A 26,573-nucleotide genomic window follows, 5' to 3' on the forward strand; every position below is an offset into this window, starting at 1 on the left:
GCCACAGTCTAGAATGCCAGGTCTCCGCAGGTTTTAAAATGAGTTTTTGGAATACCCTGACCTGTAGACCGAAGACTGCGCCTCGAAGTGTAGGTGCACAACAAATCAGCAGTGATGGGCAAGCGACTTGGAAAATGTAGTAAGCTAACCTGCAAGTTAGTCTCCATTAAATGTAGCTAAACTACAGAGGAAGCTATCTGCGGAGAATTGTAGCAAGCTACATGGCAAAAGTAGCTTGCTACTTCAAAGCTACATTTAACGGCATTTCAATCTATGTGCCCACATGTATAATATCATGTAACTGTACAAATATTACTATTAACTATCTGTTATTTAGCTGGGGACACCCTACAACTACCTCTAAGGGTCCCCACACCTCACTGTAAGATTGTATTTAGTTAGCCCATTCTTTGGCCCACCTACCCACAGAAAAAAAAAAACAGCATCTATCCATATCTTGACAAAAAAAAAAAAAAAGACTTGTGTGTTGTTTGGTAATAGCTGGTAATGGTTATGTGCAGTAAAACGTTTCATGACCTCAACTCACCTTAATGTGTGTTCCTAAATTTGTGGTCCAGAAGAGAGCAGTTCTGATTTTGGTTTACAGAGTAAACAACTAAAAACTAAGATTTTGGGCATTGTTTTCTCTATACGCATACATTTGTCTAAATATGGTCAAGGACGCGCAGTATTCCGGTTCTCCTACACGTCATCTTCATCACTAAAGAAAAAATCTAATCTGTGGGAGATAATTCCTCTGACATTTTCAAGTATGTTTCTTTTTTTATGTCGTCAGCTTGAAGCGTCCCTCTGTCTCCGACTCCCTCGTCGTCCTGTGACTTGAGTGTGTGTCTGTTATGATTTTGCTTACTAGTTTCGATGACCCGCCTTATCTTGCTTCTGATTGGCTAGTCTGTAAAGCCAATTGTGACTCATCATACGAACATCAACCAATCGTCATGGATGTTCTCATTCATACAGGTCTTTGTATATTTTTCATATTTTTGGGGGGTGTGGATTCACAGTCTTTTTTCTCTCTTTGTAACTTGTAGCTTTGATCTAAGCTACCTAGCTACATGGGTTTAAAAATAGCTAGGCCACTGCCAAGCTACTGGGAAATGTAGTTAAGCTGCATAGCTTAGCTACATGTAGCTTGTTACTGCCCTTCACTGCAAATCAGTCATGTACTGAGGAGCCCCACCATGCAGCGCATGGAAAGTTAGGACTTAAATCTTAAACTCAATTGGGAATTTAACTGGAAGCCAATGAAGACTGGATATAATTGGGGTAATGTGGGCTGTTCTGGGTGTACCGGTCAAAAGTCTGCCAGTCGCATTCTGGACTTGTTGAAACAAGTGAAAACAGAATTGCAATAGTCAATACGAGACAATATGAACGCATGATTGATCATTTCGAGGTCCAATTTTGACAACAAATTTCCCAGGTGATAAAAACAGTTTTCGGTCAGTTGACGATAGTGACCCTCCGAAGACATTGACTGATCAAACACAACTCCACGGTTGAATATTGAATAACTTTAGTTGATAAACGGACTATCAAAAAACATCTGCTCAGGTCTAAAACATGCTTGCTAAGACTATTAAAATAATGAAAATTATGAGGATTTTCAATGTCTTCTTGAGGAGTGACTTGAAAGGTTTTAAGGTGTCACGAGCAGGTGCAGGTGAGATAAGGATTTTAATTGTAACACAGGATGTTCAGCTTCTTCATTTATATATCACATTTAAAAACAACCCCAGTTGACCAAAGTGCTGTACAGACATAAGAAGCCATTTGAAAAAAAACACAACAAAAATGTGCACACATTTACGTTTTAACACGGAAGGATGAATAAAATACAATAGTAAAATATAGGTTAAAAAAAGTGCTAAATTTATCACCTAAAAATACTAAAATGTAAAAAATAAAAATATCCTGCTTAACTGGATTTGAACGGCAGGGAGTAAACATATATTTTAGCCGAGATTTATATTGGCTCAGAGACTTGGAGGATCTAATAGATAGTAGAAGGTTGTTCCATAGTCTGGGCCCTGACACGAGCAATGCTACTGATGCTAATGTCACAATAAAGCTGCATCTGGGTAGCAGTTGGCTTCTAAAACTTAAAGTTAAAGTACCACTGATAGTCACACACAGACTAGGTGTGGTGTAATTAACCTCTGCATTTGACCCATCCCCTGTTTTTTCACCCCCGGGAGGTGAGGGTAGCAGTGAGCAGCAGCAGTGACCGCGCTCGGGAATCATTTTGGTGATTTAACCCCCAATTCCAACCCTTGATGCTGAGTGCCAAGCAGGGAGGTAATGGGTCCCATTTTTATTGTCTTTGGTATGACTCGGCCTACCGATCTCAGGGCGGACACTCTAACCACAAGGCCACTGAGCTCATCCTCTTTGTGTTCGTGTTAAAAAATATAGTTCTGGATCACAACTTTTCCCAAAGTAATCGTTGTTGGCTCTCACAAAGTCTGCTTGATTTTGACTGGCATTGTTGTTGATAGGGAAGGGATCTGTGGTACCGAGTGCGATGTGATCATGTGACCAGCTTCCTCATTATCTCTGAAAATGGCTCTGGAATCTCATTGAGATTGATACTATTTTGATCATATCTATTTATTCGCAAACTTTAGAAGTCTTTTGCTGTCATAAATCCGATTTATACGATGATAGCTTCAATATAGAGGCAACTTGTTTTTCCACTCTACTGCTGCTTTAAGATAGTCAAGTTTGATCATGTTTTTGGCGCTCCTCCAGAGCCGAAGTCACACTGTCTGCTGAAAAAAGGTCTGGTATTAATCAATCAATCAAAGTTTATTTATATAGCCCTAAATCACGAGTGTCTCAAAGGGCTGCACAAGCCACAACGACATCCTCGGCTCAGATCCCACATCAGGGCAAGAAAAAACTCAACCCAATGGGATGCAATGAGACACCTTGGAGGGGACCGCAGATGTGGGGACCCCCCTGGGAAACCGGTGCAATGGACGTCGAGTGGATCTGGTTAGTAGTGTGAGAGTCCAGTCCATAGTGGGGCCAGCCGGAGATCGTCTTGGATGGAGACAAATCAGCAGCGCAGAGACATCACCAACTGATGCACAGATGAGTGGTCCACCCGGGTCCAGACTTTGAACAGCTAGCGCTTCATCTGGGGTCACCTAATAACCTCTCCACGCAGGAGAGGGGCGCAGAGCAGAAAAGAGACGGCAGATCAACTGGTCTAAAAGGGGGGTCTATTTAAAGGCTAGTGTATATAAATGAGTTTTAAGATGGGACTTAAATCCTTCTTTCCTCTTCAGTTTTGTATCTTTTCAAATGTAAGAAATTCAAAAACCTAAAGTATTCAGCTGGCACCGATACTCTGTAGGATAAGGAAGTCACAACAAAATGAAGACACACAATGATACCATGGACACCTCAGTAATGCAGTCTTTGTTTTGTTCCCAGTCTGTTCAACGTCTGTCAGCAGGGAGCCTTTTGTTCCGTACATCTGAAGTGACAAATTAGCCCTCGGTGCAGGCCACTGAGCTTGTGCAGCCCCTGCTGAGACGCACTAATTAGCACTGACCGCCTGTCAGTATTCGGTTCCTGCAAGGTAACCTACATCTCTATCATCGCAATCCACCTTTCAGGAGACATGTGTCATGACACGGCCCCGGTTGTAATAAAACGTAGGAAGAGACACAAAGGAATAACAATGTGTATTAAGTATAAAAGTGGGAGCAGGATGAGTGGGTTGAACGTACTGGCAGTGTTCTGGTGAGTGGGTGACTTCTTTTTTTTTTTTTAGAGAATACAAAGACTCTGACTCACCTTGAAACAATACAAAGTCACATATCAGAATTGTCTCGGGGAAAATATAGTAACAGAAAGCTGACACAATGTTCTGGCACACATACAAGAACTGTATAGCGTATGGCGAAATCACGACAATGTGGTATTATTGTACACCAGCTGGAATGCATGCGTGTCAAGGCAGGGGGTGTTCGATTAAGTCAGGGGTCGGCAACCTGAAGTGTTGAAAGAGCCATATTGGACCCAAAATACAAATAAAAAGTCTGTCTGGAGCCTTATATAAGTGTTATAATGAAGGCAACACATGATGTAAGTGTCTATATTAGTTATATTAGCCTACTATCAAAATTACTTTAAAGGCCTTACAGAATATTGTTTGGGAAAGTACCAAATTTCAATGGTCAAATCAACGTCAGAACCCATCCATCCATCTATCCATCTTCTTCTGCTTATCCGAGGAAAGCCCAAACTACCCTCTCCCCAGCCACTTCGTCCAGCTCTTCCCGGGGGATCCCGAGGCGTTCCCAGGCCAGCCGGGAGACATAGTCTTCCCAACGTGTCCCGGGTCTTCCCCGTGCCCTAAACACCTCCCAAGGGAGGCGTTCTGGTGGCATCCTGACCAGATGCCCGAACCACCTCATCTGGCTCCTCTCGATGTGGAGGAGCAGCGGCTTTACTTTGAGCACCTCCCGGATGGCAGAGCTTCTCACCCTATCTCTAAGGGAGGAAACTCATTTTGGCCGCTTGTACCCGTGATCTTGTCCTTTCGGTCATAACCCAAAGCTGTTACGGCGGGGTCGCATGTTGTTACGAGGTTCGTTCTCCCAGGATGCAAACGGACGACTCCGGACAGGACTTGCAGGTAGGAACATGATTTAATCTTAAAAAACACTCAACGAGGTACAAAACAGAAAACAAACAGACGGAACAAGGTGCCGATCGCACTTGAAGCTAAGGCTACTGCTTAGCACAGACTCTAGACAAGCAAAACTTACGTAACAGTAGCGTGAAGCAAACAAAGAAGCCAGACCGACTGACTGGCAAAGGCAGGCTTAAATAATGTCTCTTGATGAGCAACAGCTGAGCGTCCCGAACACAAGAGGCAGGTGCAAATGATAAGTAGCCATGGTAACAAACTCAGAGGTGCACTAACAGGAACTAAAGGAGTCCAAAACTAACTAAACACAAGTGACTAGAACACATAACCAGACTATGATCCGGGTAACGGATCATAACAAAAGCTCATGACCATAGGTGAGGATGGGAACGTAGATCGATCGGTAAATTGAGAGCTTTGCCTTCCGGCTCAGCTCCTTCTTCACCACAACGGATCGATACAGCGTCAGCATTACTGAAGACGCCGCACCGATCCATCCGCCTGTCGATATCACGATCCACTCTTCCCTCACTCGTGAACAAGACTCCGAGGTACTTGAACTCCTCCACTTGGGGCAGGGTCACCTCCCCAACCCGGAGATGGCACTCCACCCTTTTCCGGGCGAGAACCATGGACTCGGACTTGGAGGTGCTGATTCTCAGAACCCAACATTGATTAAAAGTTGTCAAAAAGCATTTTGTTTCAACGTTGTATTTGTGTTGTAGAATATTGGTTGGGAAATGACCAAATTTCAATCGTCAAATCAACGTTACAACCTGACATTGATTAAACGTTGTCAAACAGCATGTTGTTTCAACGTTGTTTTTGTGTTGTAGAATATTGGTTGGGAAATTACCAAATTGCATCATATCAACGTCAGAACCCAACATTGATTAAAAGTCATCAAAAAGCATGTTGTTTCAACGTTAGGTTTGAGTTGCTCAACTTCAGGACCTAATTCAACAAGTCCTCAACGTTGTTTTAATGTCTTGTGCCTGCTGGGAAGCTGTTGCATGAAGCAAGCAATGGATCTGCGCAGACTAACAGGCGAGCCGGGTAACAATAAGGAGCATGATTGACTTAGAAACAGGTGGGAACACTAATCACAAACGGAAGACAGGTGTGGGGGACAGTGCTCTGGAAGTGATTACATCACAGCAGGTTGACACAAACACAAGAGAAGGAGAAACCAAAGTACGAGTGCAAGAATGTAACCGAATACAACATAGGGAGAAATAATAACCAAACTCGACATAAGCTGAGGTCACTGGCCATGACAAAAACAATATTACATAAATGAACAAGGGGTAGATTTAAAAAAATCAAGGAGTATTATCACCACTATTTCAACCAGGTTTAAGTTAAAAGCCATGTTTGAAAAAAAATCCATATTTATAAGAGATGTTACTCGACGGGAGTGTCATTCATTGCAATGACAGAAAAGTGTTTGAAATTGTGGCAATAATTAAATTGTCATATTTTTGTTAACGGATTAACTAGCTCGGGGGTCGGCCGACCTTGTCTCACAAGATCTAGCTTCTCTTGAAATGTCCTTCTGGAAAATGGCCTTGCAATTATATCTGCCATCTATTCAACGTTTTGCTCAACTTTGGCCATCGTTGATTGAAAAATCGAGTAGAAGTCTCCATTAGTGCCCACTAGTGTGGCTACGATGCTGTCACAACTCACAACTTCTGATTGGATATTCACTTGTAAGTCATAAAAGTGGACTGTTTGGTTTGTCTTAGAAGACATTTCGTCTCTCGGCTTCATCGGTTCATGCTCATAGACTTAGATTGGTAACATCTAGCCCAGCGGTTGCTGCCAAAACCCCAAATATTTATACTCCAAAAACCAGGAGAGTGTGCCTGGGCAAGGATGGTTTTGTCCTATCGTAGTGAGAAAAACAACTGTTTTAAAGATTCTGGACAGGGAGGACGGATTTGTAAGAAAGAGGAGTGAGGGAAGCCATCTATGTCAAGGTTGAAAAACCATCCCTGAACAGAGGCGGTGTTCTGCGACACCACCTGTCTCCCACATACAACACTGTCCTTTCAACCTTTCCTAAAAGACTGTGCAATATAGCCTCCAACAAATAACATGAGTTAGAAACATTCTGGTCACAGAAGGTGACCAGAATGCCATTTGTTTACAACTGAATGGAATGCTAACATGGGGAATTCCGGCTATTTTGGTCTGGTAGTAGTCGATCCACAGCGATGGTTCTGCCATATAATACCTCAATGCTAAAGAGGAGAAATTACACTTCAACGACTGTCGTTGGCGTTGACAGTAGGATTGTTGGTTTGCATCAAAACCGTTTTTTTTCTCACTACGATAGGGTGAAACCATCTTTGCCCAGGCTCACTCTCTAGGTTTTGGAGCATAAATATTTGGGGTTTTGGCACGAGCCGCTAGACTATATCTGACCAATCAAAGTCTATGAGCACGAAATAATGAAGCCTACTGAGGTTTTGGCACCAGCCGCTAGACTACATCTGACCAGTCTAAGTCAAAGACTAGACCTGACCAATCTAAATCTAAGACTAAGTCTGACTAATCTAGGTCTATGAGCATGAACTGATGAAGCCTACTCGGATGAGTGGTGAAACGTCTTCTAGGACAAGCCAAACATTCCAGTTGCCATCGATTGTATGTCTTGAGATGACAAAGACCTGGATGAATGAGAACATCCATAGACGTAAGTGAGTGTCTAATCACAGGAGGCGTCAATGTCACGTGCAACGGTTCAACAAGTGTCAACCTAGAAGGGCTACTGTCAATAGCTCGTGATCTGATTGGCTATCACAACTGTATGTGCTCCGTTGACGTACACTACCAAGACCGCCACTTTGTTGATTCAGAACGCCTTGGCAGATTTCGTACATCTAGCTAGCTGAATTCTGATTGGATAACCTCTCTAACATAAAAGCCTAATATGATATGAAGAGAATATAATGAATAGTTATATACTATTAGGGAAAGACATTTGAATTAACTTTTAACAATTTATGATCATGATTTATGTTAGGCCAGCAGAGAAGGCCTTGCTGGCGCTGACAGAGTCTGGAGGAACTCAATCCTTCATCTCCATAGGCCCCCATAACCCAGCTAAATGCTTTCATCCGAAAGGACTGGCCCGCTCATTATCCAGAAGTCATATCATCGCATCCAGAGCAAACTAATGACAAACCTTGTAAAGTTACCAATGCTCTATAACTAATGGTCAATTCACTAGTGTTGTATATTGCTGGTCTTGCCATCCTCTTCCGGATACATGGATGACGTTGGTGGGTTATTCCCGTTAGACCTGTCCAGAAAGTCTTACCATCCACAGATTTACTAAGCCTTGCTTTGGTGAAGTGGATGATATCCACCTGTGCAAGTCAATGGTCAAACTTTACTACCTGCCCAAATTGACGGACCCCAGTGCTTACAAGAACTGGCTGGCTGCTTGCCCCAGGAGGAGCGTAATCTTTCGCCATATAGAACAAATATGTTATTACTTAGGCTAGCAGATACCACACTAGAATGATGTTTACATGGCACGGGAGCTGAGCACTGTTGTGCCCAGTGCTTTTAGGACATGTGTCTTGGCTATGCCACATAAGGGTGGTGTTGTCAAAGTTCGAAACGCTATACGGGTCTCGTCTTGCAAAACAGACAAACTTTTGAGTCTTATTTACCAGTACCATTCGGATACTATGAAAATGCCAGTCTTGGCTTTTGTTGAGCCCTGCAAAGTGTTTGCCTGTAAGTTTTGTTTGTCTGCCTGGCAAGTCAAAATTTTTGACTTGTTTGTAATGTGCATCTTAGCGGTAGTTTTGATGAACAAATTCGGAGGTGTTGAAATCCCCATGTAAGATTGCTGATGCTAATCATTAGCATGTACTGTAGGTATGAGGAGATTATTGCAGATCTTCAAGATGCAACCTTCTAATCAAATTTAAATAGTAGGATATTGAGACTGATTTGGTGGATTTAACGATTCCTTCTTCATAAATGTCAACCTGTTGGTAGGTTGATATGAAATTGTAAATGGGCATTTGGTGGGTAGATTTTGAAATGAATTGTATTGTACTCTATTTTGTATATTATATGATGATGTATATTTTAACTGTGGGTCCATGTCCATATGCTGTGCGCTTCTAGGACTCTGATATTAACAAAATAAACAATAATGTAATACAAAATTATGTCTGTCTGTAAATACATATATACATAGATGGTATCCATCCATCTTCCATTTTCTACCGCTTGTCCCTCCAAGCATCAAGCTAGCTCATTTTGGAAAATGGACTTTTGAGCTCTTTCTTTCAGGATTGCTTTGTTGGCATCGGTTATTGCAACATTACCCAAATGCAGTCCGCTATGAATATGAATATGGCTGTTTGCCCGCCAAATGCTTGAACAAGTGCGGAGTCTGCAGTTGGATGTGACGTCACGTGCAACAAAGGCATCGAAATATGGTGCCATTGAAGGTCCTGGGTTTGATCCCCGGGCTCGTGGGTTCCTTCCGGGTACTCTGGCTTCCTCCCACCTCCAAAGACATGCACCTGGGGATAGGCTGATTGGCAACACTAAATGGTCCCTAGTGTGTGAATGTGAGTGTGAATGTTGTCTTTCTATCTGTGTTGGCCCTGTGATGAGTTGGCGACTTGTCCAGGGTGTACCCCGCCTTCCGCCCGAATGCAGCTGAGATAGGCTCCAGTGCCCCCGGCGACCCTGAAAGGGACAAGCGGTAGAAAATGGATGGATAGATTTTACGTGAGTCTGTACTCTGTAGTACAGACGGAATTTAGTCGGTACCTATAAAAGAACTGAATTCTGGACCCATACCTTCCCATGAAAGACCCTGATGTGGGACAGTATTGAAAATTAATGAAATAAGCCTTAAAGGCCTACTGAAATGCGATTTTCTTATTTAAACGGGAATTGCAGGTCCATTCTATGTGTCATACTTGATCATTTCGCGATATTGCCATATTTTTGCTGAAAGGATTTAGTAGAGAACTTCGACGATAAAGTTCGCAACTTTTGGTCGCTGATAAAAAAGCCTTGCCTGTACCGGAAGTAGCAGACGAGTAGCGTGACGTCACAGGTTGTGGAGCTCCTCACATCCGCACATTGTTTACAATCATGGCCACCAGCAGCGAGAGCGATTCGGACCGAGAAAGCGACGATTTCCCCATTAATTTGAGCGAGGATGAACGATTTGTGGATGAGGAAAGTGAGAGTGAAGGACTAGAGGGCATTGGGAGCGATTCAGATAGGGAAGATGCTGTGAGAGGCGGGTGAGACCTGATATTCAGTTAGGAATGACTAAAACAGTAAATAAACACAAGACATATATATACGCTATTAGCCACAACACAACCAGGCTCATATTTAATATGCCACAAATTAATCCTGCATAACAAACACCTCCCCCCTCCCGTCCATATAACCCGCCAATATAACTCAAACACCTGCACAACACACTCAATCCCACAGCCCAAAGTACTGTTCACCTCCCCAAAGTTCATACAGCACATAAATTTCCCCAAAGTACCCAAAGTTATGTACATGACATGCACATAGCGGCACGCACGTACGGGCAAGCGATCAAATGTTTGGAAGCCGCAGCTGCATGCGTATTCACGGTACCGTGTCTGCGTTTCCAACTCAAAGTCCTCCTGGTAAGAGTCTCTGTTGTCCCAGTTCTCCACAGGCCAATGGTAAAGATTGACTGTCATCTTTCGGGAATGTAAACAATGAAACACCGGCCGTGTTTGTGTTGCTGAAGTCGGCCGCAATACACCGCTTCCCATCTACAGCTTTCTTCTTTGCTGTCTCCATTGTTCATTGAACAAATTGCAAAAGATTCACCAACACAGATGTCCAGAATACTGTGAAATTTTGCGATGAAAACAGACGACTTAATAGCTGGCCACCATGCTGTCCCAAAATGTCCTCTACAATCCGCGACGTCACGCGCTGACGTCATCATACCGAGACGTTTTCAGCAGGATATTTCGCGCAAAATTTAAAATTGCACTTTAGTAGTAGTAGTAGTAGTACTGGCATGTGTTGCAATGTTAAGATTTCATCATTGATATATAAACTATCAGACTGCGTGGTCGGTAGTAGTGGGTTTCAGTAGGCCTTTAAAAACTATGAGATTTCGGCTTTGCAGCATTGGAGGCTCGTTTGTAAGCAAAGCAAACCCATAATTAAAAGCACAAGCCAAAAACCTAGTGATAAAGATAATTATTATACAATAGTCAATTCATAAAATAAAGTCAACAAATAGTTGTTTGTGAATGTACTAAAAGCTCAATAGGGCGAGAACAATTCGCAATGGTTGTTAACATGATTGCAGCTATTAGGTTGTTGTTTTTTCTCTCTCCAAAGCCTTTTGTTTCTTTCTAGGGGGAAACTAAAAGTGAGAGAAAAGGTTTCCAACAAGCACTCAAGGGTAATTTTCACAATTTCCCCTTTATGTTCTCTCGCTGACCCAGATTTCAGGTCATCTCTCGACTGGGCAAACGGGAACAATCTCCGATCCAGACAAACATTTTCGACATGTAACATTTCTCTTGGCTGGCAACACATTGACCTTAGAGGAATGAGAGAAGCGGAAGAGGAAGAAGGCATTTGCTTACCTCTTTCTACCTTCAATTGTTTTTTGTTTTTACCAATTCATTGCTTACTTACTCCCTCACACCTACCACTTGTCCATCACAACTGCTGTCTTGCTCTCGCCCTCTTAATAGAGATCGAGCACATGGTGTCCTTGAATTCCTCTGCTCCAAAAAAACATGAATCTGAAACTTAAAAGAGTATTTAACAGTATTTACCATGGAAGTTTTATTGTAGCAACGTTATTGAAGAACGTGTATCTCAACCTGTGTGCGTGTAATCCAATTCACATGCCTGTCTAATAATTTGTGTGTCTGTATTAGGGTTGTCCCCATACCAATATTTTTGTACCGGTACCAAAATGTATTTCGCTACTTTGATACTTTTCTAAATAAAGTAGATCACAAAACAAAGGTATCATTGGCTTTATTTTAACAAAAAATCTTAAGGTACATTAACCCTTGTGTAATGTTCATATTGTTGTTACTCAGCCAGCGTTTGTGGGTCTGATGGACCCGTTGCATTTAGTGGCTTTTAATGCCTCACAATCAAACACTTGTATGTTAAAATACTGAACAGATGTTTATTGGGATAAGGTAAACATCTGTTCAGTGTTTTGACATAAAAGTGTTTGATTGTGAGGCTTAAAAGCCACAAAATGCAACGGATCCATCAGACCCAAAAACGCTGGCTGAGTAACAACAACATGAACGTTGCACGGAAGATTTCTCTGGCAGTTTCTGCATCCCACAGGGATTCTTGTTTTATGTTTCTGCACCTGCGGTTCCCACGCAAGGTTGCAACATTGTTTGTCAACACTGTCTGCTCTCATTTTCTCGCACATTTGACACTCTGATGTTCTGTGTACCTACACTCTGTCCTCCTCCTGTGTGTGTGTGTGTGTGTGTGTGTGTGTGTGTGTGTGTGTGTGTGTGTGTGTGTGTGTGTGTGTGTGTGTGTGTGTGTGTGTGTGTGTGTGTGTGTGTGTGTGTGTGTGTGTGTGGGGTACACAGAACATCAATTTCCACACTTCTATTAGCCCCGGGTCCAGTGGACTCGGACATCTTATATGTAATAGAAATGTGTAGGAGGGGTATATGGTGTGTGGTCATTAAATATGTATTCTGATATATGTTCTTCACAGAAAATGAGCAACAAGTCAGTGAGTCTCAAATTGAAAAATGTATTAATCGTATAATTTTTCTTCTAATAAAAAATGAAAACGGGTCCCACAGACCCGAACATCACACAAGGGTTAAACACATGTTTTTTTATTGCAATATAGTCCTTAAATAAAATAGTGAACATACTAGACAACGTATCTTTTAGTAGTAAGTAAACAAACAAAGGCTCCTAATTAGTCTGCTGACGTATGCAGTAACATATTGTGTCATTTATCATTCTATTATTTTGTCAACATTATGAAGGACAAGCTGTAAACAATTTGTATTAATCTACTTGTTCATTTACTGTTAATATCTGCTTATTTTCTGTTTCAACATGTTCTATCGACACTTCTGTTAAAATGTAATAATCACATATTCTTCTGTTGTTTGATACTTTACATTAGTTTTGGGATGATACCACATATTTAGGTATCAATCTGATACCAAGTAGTTACAGGATCATACATTGGTCATATTCAAAGTCCTCATGTGTCCAGAGGACATATTTCCTGAGTTTATAAACATAATATGAATTTTTAAAAAGGAAAAAAGATTACAAAAATATCGATGTAATCATAGTAGTATCGACTAGATATGCAATTGTACTTGGTATCATTACAGTGGATGTCAGGTGTAGATCCACCCATGGCATTTGTTTACATTCAGGAGTGCTATCTTTTGTTAGCGGTTTGTATTGTATCCTCCTACGGTGTATAGTGAATCATGTTTAGCTATTCCTCGTCCTGCAGTGATAATGATACTTGTAAGAAACATACTTATCGTAGTGGTTAGAGTGTCCACCCTGAGATCGGTAGGTTGTGAGTTCAAACCCCGGCCGAGTAATACCAAAGACTATAAAAATGGGACCCATTACCTCCCTGCTTGGCACTCAGCATCAAGGGTTGGAATTGGGGGTTAAATCACCATGAATGATTTGCGGGCGCGGCCACCGCTGCTGCCCACTGCTCCCCTCACCTCCCAGGGGGTGATCAAGGGTGATGGGTCAAATGCAGAGAATAATTTTGCCACACCTAGTGTGTGTGTGACAATCATTGGTACTTTAACTTTTTAAGGATACAATAGCTCACCGCTAACAGGCTAGCACTCTTGAATGTAAACAAATGCCATGGGTGGATCTACACCTGACATCCACTGTAATGATAACAAGTACAAGAGTGTATCCATTCGATACTACTATGTTTACATCGATATTTTTTATCGTCACAAAATCTTTTTCTGTTTTAAAAAAACAAAAAACTATATTTATAAATTCAGGAAATATGTCCCTGGACACATGAGGACTTTGAATATGACCAATGTATGATCCTGTAACTACTTGGTATCGGATTGATACCTAAATTTGTGGTATCATCCAAAACTAATGTAAAGTATCAAACAACAGAAGAATAAGTGATTATAACATTTTAACAGAAGTGTAGATGATATTATCAGACATCTCTAATCAAAAGGTATTATGTAACTGAAACTTATACAACTTACAACTAATTAAAAAACAAAAAAAATTAAAATTAAAAAATTAGCTCTGACCAGGGATTCAAATCAGCATCAGCACTAATAATGCGCACCACAAGCGAAAAGTGGCAACGTTGAGGGAAATGTTCCATCATATTTTTACCAGCGACGGAGCAGGAAGGGGCTAGGAATAATTTTTTGGTCAAATAAATAATAATTTATGCAGAAGAGGGCCTCCACAAATAGTGGCCCTGGTTCGATATATCAGAGTCATAGCTAACGTGTTTCTTCTTATAAATGTTTTACTTCACCCAAATTCCTGAAACCTTAGAGTTATTTGACTTCAGACACCCCTCTGCCCCCTTCATCAATTTATAATGTACAGCTTTCATCAAATATGGCTGACCTGGTAAAAGTGTCTCTCCGAGTTTGTCAAGAAAAAAAAGGCACTTTTGATGGTGTTTTTATTCAAAGAGAGATCTCACCTATGTGCTGGCGTGCCTTCGCTTCTCTCGCCCTGGACTGCTTCTGTACCTTTCACATACTTGTTCAAATGTTCTTGTAATCTGACCATATTTTTCGGTATATTAGATGGAATTTTTACCTGACATGTTTGGACTGTCATCTGCAGTCTTCTTCAGAAGACCACTGTGACGTGTTACCTATCAGCTGTTCTTATAAGCGTGGCCAACCAGGCAGACCTGTCAAGTCTACCTGGTGGCCCCCCCTTCCCACACCGCCGTTTGAAGGTTAATAGAGGAGAGAGTCCCAGGTATGCGAGAGCATGAAGGCTTTCTCATCCCAATTGATGGTTTCCTTGGGCCGCTTCCTTAGTTATAGTCCATAATTCATCGTTTGAATTTGTTACTTTCTGTGTAGATGATTTTGCCGTTGTCCCGGTCCATGATGTGGTTACTTATTTTGCAATGATCTGATATGGCTGATTCTTATTCGGATTTTTGTTTTAGGCTTCTTGTGAACCTTCTCGTTGTCTCTTTTTCGCATTCTTTCTGAAGTTGTTACGTTTACAGGAGTAGTAGTGACGGCACAGTTCTACAAGGGGGCGGTATAGATCTATGTATTTTATTATATGTATATTCACTATATATATAATACAAACCCCGTTTCCATATAACTTGGGAAATTGTGTTAGATGTAAATATAAACGGAATACAATGATTTGCAAATAATTTTCAACCCATATTCAGTTGAATATGCTACAAAGACAACATATTTGATGTTCAAACTGATAAACATTTTTTTTTGTGCAAATAATCATTTACTTTAGAATTTGATGCCAGCAACACGTGACAAATAATTTGGGAAAGGTGGCAATAAATTCTGATAAAGTTGAGGAATGCTCATCAAACACTTATTTTGAACATCCCACAGGTGAACAGGCAAATTGGGAACAGGTGGGTCCCATGATTGGGTATAAAAGTAGATTCCATGAAATTCTCAGTCATTCATAAACAAGGATGGGGCGAGGGTCACCACTTTGTCAACAAATGCGTGAGCAAATTGTTGAACAGTTTAAGAAAAACCTTTCTCAACCAGCTATTGCAAGGAATTTAGGGATTTCACCATCTACGGTCCGTAATATCATCAAAGGTTTCAGAGAATCTGGAGAAATCACTGCACGTAAGCAGCTAAGCCCGTGACCTTCGATTCCTCAGGCTGTACTGCATCAACAAGCGACATCAGTGTGTAAAGAATATCACCGCATGGGCTACAGTTTGTCGCTACATCTGTAAGTGCAAGTTAAAACTCTCCTATGCAAAGCGAAAACCGTTTATCAACAACACCCAGAAACGCTGTCGGCTTCGCTGGGCCTGAGCTCATCTTAGATGGACTGATACAAAGTGGAAAGGTGTTCTGTGGTCTAACAAGTCCACATTTCAAATTGTTTTTGGAAACTGTGGACGTCGTGTCCTCCGGACCAAAGAGGAAAATAACCATCCGGATTGTTATAGGCGCAAAGTTGAAAAGCCAGCATCTGTGATGGTATGAGGGTGTATTAGTGCCCAAGACATGGGTAACTTACACATCTGTGAAGGCGCCATTAATGCTGAAAGGTACATACAGCATTTGGAGCAACATATGTTGCCATCCAAGCAACGTTACCATGGACGCCCCTGCTTATTTCAGCAAGACAATGCCAAGCCACGTGTTACATCAACGTGGCTTCATAGTAAAAGATTGCGGTACTAGACTGGCCTGCCTGTAGTCCAGACCTGTCTCCCATTGAAAATGTGTGTCGCATCATGAAGCCTAAAATACCACAATGGAGACCCCCGGACTGTTGAACAAGTTAAGCTGTACATCAAGCAAGAATGGGAAAGGATTCCACCTGAGAAGCTTAAAAAATGTGTCTTCTCAGTTCCCAAACGTTTACTGAGTGTTGTTAAAAGGAAACGCCATGTAACACAGTGGTGAACATGCCCTTTCCCCACTACTTTGGCACGTGTTGCAGCCATGAAATTCTAAGTTAATTATTATTTGCAAAAAAAAAATAAAGTTTATGAGTTTGAACATCAAATATGTTGTCTTTGTAGTGCATTCAATTGAATATGGGTTGAAAAGGATTTGCAAATCATTGTATTCCATTTATATTTACATCTAACACAATTTCCCAACTCATATGGAAACGGGATTTGTAATTATTATATACAGTAAGAAGGGGATTCATACGGCCCCATTCGCCAAGGTTTACCTGACACACTTTCCATCATTTTCAGCAGACTACATTGCAGAATGATTAACCCCCCCCCCACCCCCCCACCCCCACCCCCTTCTTCCTCTCATGTGAGATCCACCCAGGAATGGGGACATACGAATCCCTTCCCTACCAAAGTCAATATTATTATGGATTTCCCGATTGATCGGACACCAATATTTGTGAAAAAATGCATGATGCAGCTAAATACACTACATTGCCAAATATATTTGGCCACCCACCCAAATGATCAGAATCAGGTGTCCTAATCACTTGGTGTATAAAATCAAGCACTTAGGCATGGAGACTGTTTCTACAAACTTTTGTGAAAGAATGGGCCTTGCTCCTAAATATTCCAAAGTCAACTGTCGGCTTTATTATAAAAAAATGGAAGAGTTTGGGAACAACAGCAACTCAGCCACCAAGTGGTAGGCCACTGAAACTGACAGAGAGAGGGTCTGCGGATGCTGAAGCGCATAGTGCAAAGAGGTCGCCGACTTTCTGCACGGTCAGTTGCTACAGAGCTCCAAACTTCATGTGACCTTCCGATTAGCCCACGTACAGTACGCAGAGAGCTTCATGGAATGGGTTTCCATTGCCGAGCAGCTGCATCTAAGCCATACATCACCAAGTCCAATGCAAAGCGTGGGATGCAGTGGTGTAAAGCACGTCGCCACTGGACTCTAGAGCAGTGGAGACGCCTTCTCTGGAGTGATGAATCATGCTTTTCCATCGGCAATCTGATGAACGAGTCTAGGTTTGGAGGTTGCCAGGAGAAGCGTACATTTCGGACTGTATTGTGTATTGTGTGTGAAAATTGGTGGGGAAGGAATTATGGTGTGGGGTTGTTTTTCAGGAGTTAGTTCCAGTGAAAGGAACTTTGAATGCTCCAAGATACCAAAACATTTTGGACAATTCCATGCTCCCAACCTTGTGGGAACAGTTTGGAACGGGCCCCTTCCTCTTCCAACATGACTGTGCACCAGTGCACAAAGCAAAGTCCATAAAGACATGCATGACAGTCTGGTGTGGATGAACTTGACTGGCCTGTACAGAGTCCTGACCTGAACTTGATAGAACACCTTTGGGGTGAATTAGAACGGAGACTGAGAGCTAGGCCTTCTCCACCAACATCAGTGTGTGACCTCACCAATGCGCTTTTGGAAGAATGGTCCAAAATTCCTATAAACACACTCCGCATCCTTGTGGACAGCCTTCCCAGAAGAGTTGAAGCTGTAATAGGACCGACATCATATTGAACCCTGTGGGTTAGGAATGGGATGGCACTTCAAGTTACTTTTGGCAATATAGTGTATGTGTCTCCATAAATATAAATGTATTACAGGGCAAAAAAACACAACCATCCGCTCTCAAATTCACACCTACGAGTAAAGTCTGCGCTAACTTTCCCCACAGATTGTGCTTCGAGTCTTCATTTGGCGAGGTAGCGGCTCGAGAATTATCTTCAGTCGGTAAGACGTTCAAAGTGTGAGGAAGAAGGAAGAGGGCGAAGCGGACCTTCAACCCCTGCACTTATCGCACCTGCAGCAGGTGGTGCCTCGTGTCCCTGGAGTGGCTCATAACTGCAAGTGCCTTGGCGCGACCTTTTTATTTTGACACATCCCTGCTCTCACCGCCATTGATCCGACCTTCCGTCGCCATGCTGAAACGCTTCAAAGTGGTAGAAATGCATTCCGCTCCGAAGGCCCCCTGCTTTCAATGATTGGCGGCACTTTTGAAAGGGAAAACAAATGGGAACACTCTGACATTGAGCGAGAAGAGAGGTGCAAAATATTTGCCAGTCTCTTAAAATGCAAAAAAAAATTCACTTGTACTTGCACTTTTTTGTTAGTAATCCGTTCTAGCCAGCCATTTGTCCTATTAGACTAATTTTACGTGGAATAATTGTAGTTTTGCATGCAGAAAACTATGTGAAATATACAGTCGTGGTCAAAAGTTTACATACACTTGTAAGACAAATAGTGTCATGGCTGTCTTGAGTTTCCAATAATTTCTACAAGTCTTATTTTTTTGTGATAGAGTGATTGGAGCACATACTTGTTGGTCATAAAAAACATTCATGAAGTTTCCTCGAGAAGGTCTTATCTTTGTCCATGTGATGTCAGATGAACAAAAAATTGAGCTGTTTGGCCACAATACCCAGCAATATGTTTGGAGCAGAAAAGGTGAGGCCTTTAATCCCAGGAACACCACACCTACCGTCAAGCATGGTGGTGGTAGTATTATGTTCTGGGCCTGTTTTGCTGCCAATGGTGCTTTACAGAGAGTAAAAATGGGCCAATAAAAAAGGAGGATTACCTCCAAATTCTTCAGAACAACCTAAAAATCATCAGCCCGGAGGTTGGGTCTTGGGTGCAGTTGGGTGTTCCAACAGGACAATGACCCCAAACACACGTCAAAAGTGGTAAAGGAATGGCTAAATCAGGCTAGAATGAAGGTTTTAGAATGGCCTTCCCAAAGTCCTGACTTAAACGTGTGGACAATGCTGAAGAAACAAGTCCATGTCAGAAAACCAACACATTTAGCTGAACAGCTTGTGGATGGCTACCAAAAGTGCCTTATTGCAGTGAATTTTGCCAAGGGACATGTAAGCAAATATTAACATTGCTGTATGTATACTTTTGACCCAGCAGATTTGCTCACATTTTCAGTAGACCCATAATAAATTCATAAAAGAACCAAACTTCATGAATGTTTTTTTGTGACCAACAAGTATGTGCTCCAATCACTCTATCACAAAAAAATAAGAGTTGTAGAAATGATTGGAAACTCAAGACAGCCGTGATATTATGTTCTTTACAAGTGTATGTAAACTTTTGACCACGACTGTATGTAAACGATAAATCAATTTGATGAACTGGCATTTAACATAATTTATTTCATGCATTTCTGACTTTCTTCATCAAAGTGCTGGTAGTCGCTACTTTCTCTGGCCCCGCAGTGGCTATTTTTTTTGGCAGTCGTACTCAATAATAAAAAATTAAAAGAGATTAAGACATTTAAAGATATTTGGCTGTAACTCCACGCAAGCAAACAGACTCGTTTGTTTGATGCAATGTTTAAACGAGACAGTATACGAAAACTTAGGTCCAAAATCCAAATCATACGAAAACTGAGGTACCACTGTAGGAATGGGCGATGTGGTCTAAAATTTATATCACAATATATATTGCAGCCTCCTGCGATAACTACCGTGTATTCCAGACTATAGAGCGCACCGGTATATAAGACACACCCACTAAATGTTCAAAGAAAAAAAATAATTATATTAATTAGCCGCACCGGACTATAAGCTGTTGTGACACATGGCTTGGCATTGTCTTGCTGAAATAAGCAGGGGCGTCCATGATACGTTGCTTGGATAGTAACATATGTTGCAACCCATCTTAGCGAAGTCGGCGGCGCTTCTGGGTGTTGTTGATAAATGGCTTTCACTTTGCATAGTAGAGTTTTAACTTGCACTTACAAATGTAGCGACCAACTGTAGTTACTGACAGTGGTTTTCTGAAGTGTTCCTGAGCCCATGTGGTGATATCCTTTAAACACTGATGTCGCTTTTTGATGCACTACCGCCTTAGGGATCGAAGGTCCATAATATCATTGCTTACGTTCTCTTAACCTTTTGATGATATTACAGACCGTAGATGGTGAAATCCCTAAATTCCTTGCAACAACTGGTTGAAAAATGTTGTTCTTAAAATGTTTGACAATTTGCCCAGGCTTTTGTTCACAAAGAGCTGACCCTCGCCCCATCCTTGTTTGTGTATTCATGGAAGCTGCTTTTATACCCAATCATGGCACCCACCTTTTCCCAATTAGCCCGTTCACCTGTGGGATGTTCCAAATAAGTGTTTGATGAGCATTCCTCAACTTCCTCAGTCTTTTTTGCCACTCGTGCCAGCTTTTTTGAAACATGTTGCAGACATCAAATTCCAAATGAGCTAATATTTGCAAAAAATAAAGTTTTCCAGTTCGAACGTTAAGTATCTTGTCTTTGCAGTTTATTCAATTGAATATAAGTTGAAAATTATTTTTTATTTTTTTTACTTGCCAACTTTACTGGTTTTGGGGTTTGTATAATGTTAAAAGATCTACCAATACAATTTTTTAATTTGTTTTATATCGATTATTGTCTATATCAGTGGTTCTCAATTTTTTTTTTGACCAAGTACCACCAGAATGAGCAACATTAAAATGCAGTAGCATAGTAGGCCTTAGTATTCATTAAAAACAAGGCAGGTGTATTTAATATTTTTGGCCACTGTAACATTACACAATGATACGTCATACACAGTACGTAATTACAGACTTCTTTTTATCATACCCCACACCACAGTTTGAGAACCACTGGTCTATATTTTGTAACCCTTTACCATTGTACTTTAATTGCACATCTCGAGGTCAAAGTTAAACCCGAGTGCATTGTGACATGACGACCGATCGGAGCTCGGGGGCTGAATCCACGTCAAAATAACATTGTTGTTCTTCTCAAGCTTTTTACGGAATATTAGCCGGTTTGCAAAACAACAGCCAGTCTCTCTTGAATAATTAAGCATCTGAGACGTAATAAAACCAGAGGACAAAGAAATCGCTCGTTCCAAAGCAGCTCCCATCAGATGGTCATTCCACCTCTGGTGTGCGTGTGGGCGAAACCACTTTGGTGTTTGGCGTGACCTTCTTGTGAAGCTTAGAGAAGGACTGATCTTTATATAAAAAAACAAAAACAAAAAAAAAACAGTTTTTGAGGCACTAAAAATACCAAAACACCAAAGCCTGATTCCTCCAGATAAATGTTCACCATGACAACTGCAGATAACCACGTCTCCATCAGGATAAGAATGGCCTCCTACCAAGAATTACTGACTCAGTTCCATTTTGTTTATAGAATATGAAATAAATATTTGTGATGTGGGCTCATTTTAGTGAATGTTAAATGTTAGCACGTCCTGTATATTTTACAATAAAGCCATTTTTTTTTTGTAAAATACAATTAAATAGCTTAGCACAGGGGTCGGCAACGCAAAATGTTGAAAGAGCCATATTGCACCAAAAATACAAAAAAACAACAACAAAGGCAACACATGATGTAAGTGTCTATATTAGCTACATTAGCCTACTATCAAAATGACTTTAAAAGTCTTATATAAGTCTTAAAATGAAAACAACATGTGATGTAAATGTCTATATTAGCTATATTAGCCTACTATTAAAATGACTTTAAAAGTCTTATATAAGTGTTATAATGAAGACAACACATGATGTAAGTGTCTATATTAGCTATATTAGCCTACTATCAAAATTACTATAAAGTCTTATATAAGTGTTAAAATGAAGACTAAATAAGTGTCTATATCAGCTATATTAGCCTACTATCAAAATGACTTTAAAAGTCTTATATAAGTGTTATAATGAAGACAACATAAGTGTCTATATTAGCTCTATTACCCTACTATCAAAATTACTTTAAAAGTCTTATATAAGTGTTATAATGAAGGCAACACATGATGTAATTATATTAGCTATAGTGGCCTACTATCAAAATGACTTTAAAAGTCTTATATAAGTGTTATAATGAAGACAACATAAGTGTCTATATTGGTTATATTACCCTACTATCAAAATTACTTTAAAAGTCTTATATAAGTGTTAAAATGAAGATACAATAAGTGTCTATATAAGCTATATTAGCCTACTATCAAAATTACTTTAAAAGTCTTATATAAGTGTTATAATGAAGACAACATAAGTGTCTATATTAGCGATATTAGCCTACTATCAAAATTACTTTAAAAGTCTTATATAAGTCTTCAAATGAAGACAAAATAAGTGTCTATATTAGCTATATTAGCCTACTATCAAAATTACTTTAAAAGTCTTATATAAGTGTTAAAATGAAGACAAAATAAGTGTGTATATTAGCTATATTAGCCTACTATCAAAATGACTTTGCAAGTCTTATATAAGTGTTATAATGAAGACAACATAAGTGTCTATATTAGCTATATTAGACTACTATCAAAATTACTTTACAAGTCTTATATAAGTGTTAAAATGAAGACAAAATAAGTGTCTATATTAGCTATAATAGCCTACTATCAAAAAGACTATCAAAGTCTTATATAAGTGTTTTAATGAAGACAACATAAGTGTTATATTAGCTATATTAGCCAACTATCAAAATGACTGTGTGTCGCAGGCTGACGCACATCTTTGTAGAAATGTAATATTTATTCTACACATTTTTACAACATTGGAAAACATTAATAAAACTTCTCAGAGGGTGAGATAACTCCTGGAAATGAATGGCCAAAGGTATAGATGTACTTGTCCAAGTTAAAGGAAACGACTGGCTGTCTTCTTCTAATGGATTTATTACAATCTTTGCAAGCTGAGTAATGTTTGCTGTGGTTTGGAACAACATGACACACAAACTACTATCAGACATGCAGCCAATATTACATACAGATAATGTGTCATGAGACATGCACATATAAATTAAATACACAGAGGAAATAATTACTATGAATTGATTAATGTGGACCACGACTTAAACGAGTTGAAAAAACGTATTCGGGTGTTACCATTTAGTAGTCAATTGTACGGAATATGTACTGTACTGTTTCATATAATGTATTCCCTTCCTTTGCAATCTACTAATAAACGTTTAAATCAATCAATCACTCAATCAATCAGTCAATCAAAGTAAAGAAAATTAAATAAGCGCAAATATACCTACTAACAAGGCATAGTGATGCAATATGTACATACAGCTAGCCCAAAATAGCATGTTAGCATCGATTAGCTTGCAGTCATGCACTGACCAAATATGCCTGATTGGCATTCCAACAAGTCAATAACAACAAAGCTCACCGTTGTGCATTCACGCACAGCCTACAACGTTTGGTGGACAGAATGAGACAAAGAAGGAGTGGCATAAAACACATCTATCTGTGGCAGTGTCGGAGAAAGTTGTACATGTAAACAAACTACGGTGAGATCAAGGACTGCCGAAATTAGTAGGACAAAATGGCGGTCGTCAAATACTAAGCATGTTTAATATAAACAGTGATATTTACAACAATTAGGAAGGTTTGTGTCATGTTTGTCCTCCTACAGAAACCATATTAAAACAAAACATATATCTTTCCCCCATCTTTTTCCATTTTCATATATTTTTGAAAAAGCTCCAGGGAGCCACTAGAGCCGCGCTAAAGAGCTTCATGCGGCTCTCGATCTGCAGGTTGCCGACCCCCGGCTTAGCATGTTGAGTACATCCATAGAACAAATAAGAAGTAATCTGTATCATTATAAAGGCTCGGTGTGTCGCTGACACAAAGTTAAAAAAAGTCAACCACAAATGTAAGAACAGCACCAACGACTTGCATTTATTACCAATATTGGTTTAGGAAAACATATTGAACAAATGTATGTCCATTAACTATGAGGGTCTGCTGGGAACGTCTGTCAGAGTCACCCGTCAGAAAGAGTATCAATACCTATCTAAGGAAGAGCTTCAACCATGTTCCGCCCTAAGCAGTGTGGGCCAAATTCCGTGCCTCTATTGTAGATGTGGTTGACTGGCGCTGTGGCTGCAAGGTAGTCTGTGCCTCTGGTGGTGGTGGTCCCAGAACCAGCTGATGGACACCAGAAGTGAAGAATGTCGTCAAGCCGTAGAAGGAGTGCCATCGGGTCTCTGTGGTTCATGGGATTCCGGAGGCAGGTCAAGCCAGGCGAAGACTCGGTCATGGGAGGGATTCGGGGTAGCCATAAAGAACGACTTCCGAACGGCTTCGAAGAGATTCTAGACCACCATCCGCTGTCTCACAAAGGAGGAGCAGTGCACGGTCCACACTGTGTATGTTGGGAACGGGGAGCTTGGGAGGTTTTGAATTGTTGAAATGAATACTTAGGAAACCTCCTCTATCCCACCTGCAGTTATGAGGAATCAGTGCCTGGGGGCTCTTTGGTGGGATCTCCTATCTCTGTGGCTGAGGTTGTTAAAAAGTTCGGAAGTGGATGAGATTCTGGAGTAGCTTGAGATTCTGGAGTAGCTTAAGGTTCTGGATGCCCTAGGGCTGTCTTAGTTGACAAGACCTTGCAGCATCGGGTGTACATCAGGGGAGGTGCCTTTGGATTGGCACATCAGGGTGGTGGTTCTTCTTTAAAAGGGGGACCACAGGGTGTGTTCCAACTATTGTGGGATTGATTTAATTGATTGAGACTTTTATTAGTAGATTGCAAAGGAAGAGAATTTATTATACGAAACAGTTCAGTTTACACAGTACAGTACATATTCCGTACAATTGACCACTAAATGGTAACACTCGAATTAGTTTTTCAACTTGTGTTGTGTTGGTCATGTATGATGTCTTTTTGTTATTTTTTGTGATGTGTGATGTCTATTGTTTAAATGTACGGCAGTGACAATGAATTTCCCCAAGGGGACCAATAAATCTAAATCTAAAATCTTAAGTTGGGGTCCACGTTGATCAATTCATGGTACAAATATATACTATCAGCATATCACATTTCTCAGACTTCTTGGTAAGGATATCAAAATGTACTGGAGAGGAGGCTACGCCGGATAGTCAAACCTCAGATTCAGGAGGAGCAGTGTGGTTTCCGTCCTGGTCATGGAACTGTGGACCAGCTCTATACTCCCAGCAGGGTTCTTGAGGGTGCATGGAGTAGGACCAGTACGAAATCTGAAGGAGACAGGCGCCTAAGGACAACATGATACAACCCAAATGAACGGACCGTACTATTTCAGGTCAGGATAGAACCCAGTTAGATTGAGGCCCCAATCATCTGGTTGTCCCATGTTGTCCTAACCTTAAGTTGGACGCAGTCCGACATGAGCTTGAGGTAGCCCAAGTTGGACAAGTATACCCCATGCCGGACGTCCAACTTGGGGCACCTTTGTCCACCATGGGCCACCTGACCCTAACTTAGAATTGTTGTCCAGGGCCAATATACATCATATATAACGTCCACTCTGGGCCGGGTCCAACTCTAAGTCTCCCTCTTGGGGTATTCCATATACAGGCCGGATACAACTTGGGGCCCGTTGCAATTCCTTCTTAGTATGAAAGTCCCCAAGGGTCCACAGGGAAAACCCAGGACACATTAAAGAGACTATTTCCCTCAGATGGCATTGGAAAGTCTTGGGATCCCCCTTAAGGAACAGGACAAAGAAGACAGGGATAGGGGACTCTGGGATTCTCTGGATGGATATATAAAAATGTGTCACCATATATTATTCAATTCACACAATTAGAAATTATACTATATATTTTTTCAAGACCATGAACTTCCGTCTTTTCAAGACCAATAACTTATTCATACTGTATCTGTTATTATATTGAATATAGATATAAATGTAGTTTGTGCATTATTTGAGCAATATTGTTCTTTTTGTCTGAACTATATCTTTCGATGCCATCAGATTATTGGTATGACACCTAATTCATAATATTGGCCCAATAATTATCGCTTAACACATTTTCTTGCGCCCCTAAAAATCGGTGAAAATTTTCAGTAAAGAATGTTTTCGAAAACCAAACTATACTAAAAAGAAGGTGTACAAAAACTGGGCACCACTGTGATTTTAACCCAGATGGATTTGTAAAAAAAACTTTTTTTCTTGGTTATTTAATAAGCAAATACTAGTCCACAATACATAGCTTCCACCTCTGTTTGAGTTCTCACCTGACATATCGTCCAGTGATTCTCACTGTGGTACGTGGGCTCCATCTAGTGGTATGCTAAAGAATCACTTGGTTTAAGTCAAGTGTTTTAATTTTCTATTTTCAAACAGTGTTACTGTTCAAACCGTGTGCCAACATGTTAAATATATTTGTTAAACAAAACTCCTGCATTGTTTTTAATA

General features: G+C 40.7%; 1 protein-coding gene across 12 annotated transcripts in view; it reads left to right on the forward strand.

Moving 5' to 3' along the window:
• Nucleotides 1-26,573, forward strand: part of plppr2a (phospholipid phosphatase related 2a) — a 214,225-nt gene that overhangs the window by 85,013 nt on the left and 102,639 nt on the right. The window contains exon 1 of one of the 12 annotated variants that reach the window (XM_061973645.1): nucleotides 17,966-18,214. The exons of the other annotated variants lie outside the window; for them this stretch is intronic. The gene's annotated coding sequence lies outside the window, so the exon portion shown is untranslated. Of the gene's footprint in view, nucleotides 1-17,965; nucleotides 18,215-26,573 lie in introns of those variants that run through there. 12 annotated transcript variants of the gene reach the window in all.

The sequence above is a fragment of the Nerophis lumbriciformis genome, linkage group LG22, assembly GCF_033978685.3.
Source record: "Nerophis lumbriciformis linkage group LG22, RoL_Nlum_v2.1, whole genome shotgun sequence".
In the NCBI taxonomy this organism is placed as follows: Eukaryota; Metazoa; Chordata; class Actinopteri; order Syngnathiformes; family Syngnathidae; genus Nerophis; species Nerophis lumbriciformis.